Source organism: Ceratotherium simum, chromosome 3, assembly GCF_057802395.1.
Source record: "Ceratotherium simum simum isolate JZ-2026a chromosome 3, ASM5780239v1, whole genome shotgun sequence".
In the NCBI taxonomy this organism is placed as follows: domain Eukaryota; kingdom Metazoa; phylum Chordata; class Mammalia; order Perissodactyla; family Rhinocerotidae; genus Ceratotherium; species Ceratotherium simum.
The window spans coordinates 84,208,666-84,214,903 of record NC_141902.1 but is presented as its reverse complement, the minus strand read 5'-3'; positions in this window follow the sequence as shown (position 1 = coordinate 84,214,903).

Below are 6,238 nucleotides of genomic sequence, written 5' to 3'. Positions count from 1 at the left end.
TCAGACCCCATTACCTGCAAATTTATCTAGCAATATACTGCAAGAATTACAGGGTGTGGAAGCCAGGAGGAAGAGAGGAGAAAGCGAAGCTGGGGTTTTGTGAAAATATCACAGAAAAACAGGGTGTTTTACTTTCCCGTTTGCACCACTCAGGGGATGAGCAATCTGTTACAGAAAAACAAACCACTCCTTTAAGAAGAGGGTCAATTTCTCTGTCCAAGAAAGCAGGAACAGAATCTAAAGGATCTTCAGCACCACCCTTTACATCTCTCTGATTCCCACTCCCACGGAAGAGCTTCTTAGGATTTTAATTTTCTTTATCTTTAACTTGATTTAAATTAATTCTTAACTTGATGAACAATCACCATATAAAGAGTGCTTCTCTTTTCAGTCTCCTCTTCCTACTCCTTTCCTTTTCGATACAACTCTTGTTTTCACTCAATTGCAAACACTTCTTAAAAGGGAAGACACGTTTTCCAGCACTTTTAAAGATAGCCCAGAGACCCTTTCTAAGTTGGACCCTTCCAAAACTTTAGAAAACATTCAGAGACTATTTAATTTGGGCAACTGATAACATTATAAAAATCAGCAATACTCATTCAGGCATTCAAACAAAAGTTTCTTTGTGCTAATTAAGCAGCCATTATCCTGTGGAGTCGAGTAACTCGGCAGCTGTTGTTAAGCTAAAATAGAAAGGAATTTTGGAACACTTAGGGGTTTCTTCTTTTAAAATGAACAAGAGGAAGGGAACAGTCAAAATAATAATAGTAATAACAACAATAATAATAATTTGGTCCTTTGGGCGTAGATTTGTATATCCTGTTGCCAAGGTGAGGGAAATAATTGAATCTATCCCAAATCTGAGTGATGGAATAGTCAGAAATGACTCCATGTGACAGGAGAGCCAGGAGGCAAGTGATGGATACTATTGTCCAAACGTGACCCTCCATTAACACCACCTATCAGCATCTGGATCCTGTCACCGTGGCCCATCCCAGAGCCCAGAGGGCTGCCTGGCATATTCGAAGCGCGTCAAGGGCTTCCAGGCTGCGCTCAACCCCAAATCAACTATGTTGGTGGGGAGGCTGACCCAAACTTTGCTCTCTCCATCTCCACTCGCCTTATTACCCCTCTCCAGGCCCATTGTTGGGCAGGTGCTGGCAATTTGCTCCTTATCGCACCTCTGTTTACGAGGGCTTTCTATTAATAACAAAGGGAGAAATGGTATTAATATTAATTAACACAATAAAATGAAACAGTTTTGGGAATCCACCAAATGAATCATCTCATCATCTAATTGGAACTGGAGAGAAAGGGGAGGAGGAGGGGAGGGGAGGGGGAGATACAGATGACCTACTGGGTGACAGGCACAGGTTGGAAGGGTGACATTTTATTGTAAGCCTCCCAATGAAAGGAAGAAAAGGAAGGGACCAGTCAATTTAATGCAGGGACCAAGAGTGCAAGAGTGTTGCTAAGAGACAGAGATGCTGCTAAAGTTCTATCAGAAGCACTACTCTGACCTTATGCAAATACAGGCGGCCAACTCTTTGTGGAACGGCTGAAAATTCCACCCCCTGTGTCACCAATACCTGGCATCGAGCCTTTTATTCAAATGTTCTCTAAAAACACACACAGAGGATGTGACAAAGCATGACACATTTAAGGGCTGTAAAGAAAAAAAAAACAGGCAAAATGGGGGAATAATAATAATAGTAATAATTTTTAAAACCCGGAAAAAAAAATCATCACCAGATCTTCCTGTGAAAATGTCACCCATCTTTACCTTCTGGCACTGTCATTTTCCTTTAGCTGAAAAGTAACCTAAAGACTCAGAAATTGCCTTCTCATTGCGGAAATAGAAGCTTATTAAGACACCACACTGGTGCTCAAAGTACTGTCATTAATTTACACCCCAGGAGTGTGGGGAGGGGATGGTGTGAGGGTGGGTGAGCAGAGGGTGTGAAGGCCAGTGCGGACTAGAGAAATTACATCATATCCCCCCACCCCAACTCCCCAGCAAAATAAAGTAAGTATGCCTTTCCTTCTACTTTATCCACTCTAGGGCAAGGTGAAATGCAAAAGGTGAGAGAGAGGCTTGGGGACCGGTTGGGTCTCCCAGGAAGTTCACTGGCCTTACAGTTATATAAAGTGGGACGGCCCACACATCGCGGTGCGTGGCGTGCGTGTGGCAATCGGATATCTGCGGTGGAAGGGCCACGGGCCGGTCTGGGACAGGACTAGGAGATGGGCCAGCTTACCCATCCGCGGGCGAGGCGTGCCTGCGGCCGGGCAGAGGAGGATGCTCTCCCTGGCCGCCCCTCTGTGTCAGAAGGCGCCCCTCCAGCCGAAGCCGGCCGCTGTCACACCCTGACCCTACCGCTCCGCTGCGTGGCCCTTGAGAGACCGGTGAGAGAAACCTGACCCCACGACTCAGCCTGGCCCGGCCTGGAGCCTCTAGGTTTGCCACCCTCTGGGCCACTTTAAGCGGCACGACTTTGGGGCGAGGTTTGTGCACTAGCCCTTCCTTCCAACCGCCAGGCCCAATTCTTTCTCCCTCCCTCTCTCTCTTCCCCACCTCCCTTTTCAATCCAAGTTAGCGTTTATCCCTCTGGGCTGGGTTACACATCACAGGGGAAAGGAACCACATTTCCCAGACAATCTTTCTCCCAGGAAAACTATCTAACCTTCGGGTGCCAATCCTGAAAAGTTGAGAGGCAGGTGAATCTCACAGTTCTTGGCCGAGTTTGTTCCCCTGGGGCCACCCCCAGGACTGGAGCTTTGGAAACTTCTGGGGCTACTGGCTGGTTGTGCGGGGAAGCTGGGAGGAGAGGGCGGCCCCCACACACCGGCCGACCTGGGAGCCCTCGGAGCCTCCACCTAGGACTGGCTGCAGCCAGAACCCAACACAACCTAGAAACTTCTGCAGTTTCCCCTCCCCCTTTCCTTGTAGAAGAGTGGAAAAATCTGTAGGGCAAAACACCAACACACACAAATTTGCAAACTCAGTTTAACCAGGGAGCTTTTTACCCACTCCATTCCCTCCCTCACTTCTGATTTCAATATTGATAGCGTGCCCACTGGTTCCCATCTTTATGGTAATAGTTGTAAATGAATACATTTAACGATTTGGGGGGCGTTTCAAGCGTTCAGTGGTGGATAACTTCCCAGGGCAACTTCTCCCTAGGACCCTCCCACCTCCCCTCTTAATGGTGGGACTTTTCATAATGTGCACAATACTATTAAAATTTCATATTAGCAGTGTGTATGGTGAACTTTGTAATGGGAAATTCAATAGCTGCTGTAAATATTAATGGAATATGAAATGAAGCCACAGCCTCGACCAGCCCTGACAGTAAAACGGAGTGAGCATGTGGCGGCCCCGGGGCGACAGAGGCCTTTCCTCTTGTCGCTCTGCTTTATTACATTAGTGCGGGCCTCCTCGCGCCGGCGTGGGCTCAGAAGCCGAGGCGCCGGGTCACCCATGACAAATGTCCCCGTGTCTCGCCAACAGGCCCCGCCTGGCCCTGCCACTCCATCTGCCCAGCAGGCCCCTGGAGAGTGCTTGCGGGTGTCAGTTTCAGGTAAAGAGCTCTTGAAAGCGCAAAGTCGCCTAAAAGGTTACCAGCGCCTCCTCGAGACCCCGCTACCGCTGGAGTGGTCCGCGCCCGGGGGAATAGAGGGTAACTCCAAGCGACTGTCTGGGATCGAAAGTGCTATTAGGGCAGCCAGATCCTTACCTCCTACCTCACCTCCACCCCACCCCGCTCCCTGCCCAGACGGGCTACAGAACTGGACTTGGGGCTGGGTAGGGCGCGTGGGAGGGGACTGGGGGGACGGCGGTCTAGGCTGCGTCGTCCTGGTCCCCGCGCTGTTCTAGGTCTCCATCTGCCCCACTTGCGCCAACCTGGCACCCGCCGTCCCGACGAACCTGGGACAAGGGGAGGGGGGGCGGGTCGTAGTGATCTAAGGTCGCTCGGACCCCAGGCCCCTGGGTCGCCAGGGCAATCTCCGCCCTGGCTTGGAGCATCGGAAAACCGGAGGGGAGGGCGTGCGGGGACCCGCCGGGAGGAGCAGCGCTAACTGCGGCCAACGCCGCCCAGCCTGGATCTGTTCCGAGCTCGGGGCGCCGCCGAGGAGGGTTCGAGGAGGCACCACGCGCTGACAAACGTGGCCATCAACACCTCGAGCTGCCCTGGCGAGTTATTTCAACAGGCTGGGAAGGATCGGTATTTTGAGTGGCAGGCGACGCCTTTCCTCACTCCCAGTATTTATGTTTCACCGACCGCACTTTGGAGAGCTTAGTTTTAGATGGGACATTAATCTTCACTTGTTAAGAGAGAGCCTGTCGGCATGTATCCCGGGCTTTCCCACGCGGAGTACGATGTCCTCCCCAGCGCCGACACAGGCGCGCAGGCTCGCGGGTCCACGCGCCACGGAGGCGACGAAGCCGGGGTTAAACCCGGGCAAGGGGAGCGCGTGGGAGACGCCAGACGCCAGCAGAAGGTTAAAGCCAAAACCGACTTAAATGACAGCCCTGCCTGGGCCGGCGCTCCAGAGGGTCCTGGCAGCAACGCCTGTCATTTTTGCCTATTTGCAAGTGGGGAGAGTGCAGTACTTAATCATAACGAGGAGCTTTTTCTTAAACCACAAAGCACACAGGCGCTGACACCCTCGCTGCGAACTCAGGGCGATTGTCTTCCTATTTCCCTCTTACTGACCCCCAAGTTTCACCGGTGTGAAGTCGTCCACGATCTTCCCTTCACCACCAGCTCTACGGGGTCACTTTTCTCTTTAGTTCACGGAGGATGCCCTCCTTTTAAATGATTTCCTGTCCAGTAATTTTCCCCCCAACGAATTCAGAATAGTTCCCTCATCCGCTCCAGATGCACGCGCACTGCAGAGCTGAAATGAGCTGAAATAAGAACGGAATTGAAATAACATGGGTTTGCTTTTGCACCAGGGGCTTCGCTGCAGGAGTAGTTTCAACAAGGTATCCGTGCTTTCGAGATCCATTGAAAAGCTTCAGGTTTGGTTTGCATTCTCGCTGACCCTCTGGCCAGTTCCCGCACCCCCAACCGCTGTTATTTGCACACCCCCTAGTGAAATAGCTGTGCCTCACTGTTTCTTTGGCGCCGTTAAATCTTCTTCCTTTCCCCCGGGATCATGCAACTTCTTCCCCTTGCCCTTTAAAAGAGTTACACTTTCGAAGAAGACTTAAAAAAAAAAAAAAAAAGGACAAGAAATGGTTGTAGGTTTTGTAAGTGTTAAATAACTTTCTCAGCATGTATTAAAGGAAGATTGTATTTTATCAACAGCTGATTGATGCCGCCGTGTGATCCTGTCGGTTTGTCTATAGTATCATATTTATTTAACCTGCTGGGGCACTGTGTTCAGGGGCAGCCTGCTCACGCTGACAAGAGCATGCACATTACACACTACCCCAGGTATTTTGATTGATTGTTCCCACCCCAAAGCCTTTGGTTCATAATTTAGCACAGCGGGTTCTGCATCACAGACTAGGTTTCAACAACAACAAAAAAAATCCTGTAAGAGATTTCAATGAACAACTACCGCCAAGAAACCTTTCTCCACCTGCAACCCCCAAATATTTTAAATACCTCCTGAGATGGTTCAGTTTGTATAATTACAGGGCACACAATCTTTATTTACCCTAGTTCCCCAAGTGTGATCAGATTATTCATTTTAATTTGTGGTTGGACCAACATTTCCTTAACTGGGGGGCGGCACAGGAGTGGGGTGGTGGTGGTGAAAATGTCAAAGATTGTGGGCTTCTGTTTCTTTCTCTTTTGCTCTCTTTCTTTCAATAGCAGGTTTGGGATGTGGAAGCAGTAGAAAGGCAGAGAAAATGGTTCTTTTTCACAGGCAGTCTCCTGAGGTTGCATTGGGATTTAATTCATAATGTCCCTTGGCAGCAGACTAGATTTTTACTACCACTACTCAGCCCCCACCCACACCCCCATGGGTGAGGAAAGATTTTTTTACAAGTGACAAACTGTCCACTGTGCAGAATAAAATTACATAATATTTGTGTCTTTTCAAGTAAATAATCCCAATGATGTGGGCACATCCTAAAGATTCTGAAATCTGTGACCTGAAATTAGTGTTGCCTGCTGAAGGACCAATGAATAATTACTTCCTATGAGATTTCTTTAAGGAAGAAGCCTTCTCCTTGACTTTTTTTCTCTAACACCAACAGCATACATGTGTATGTGTACTA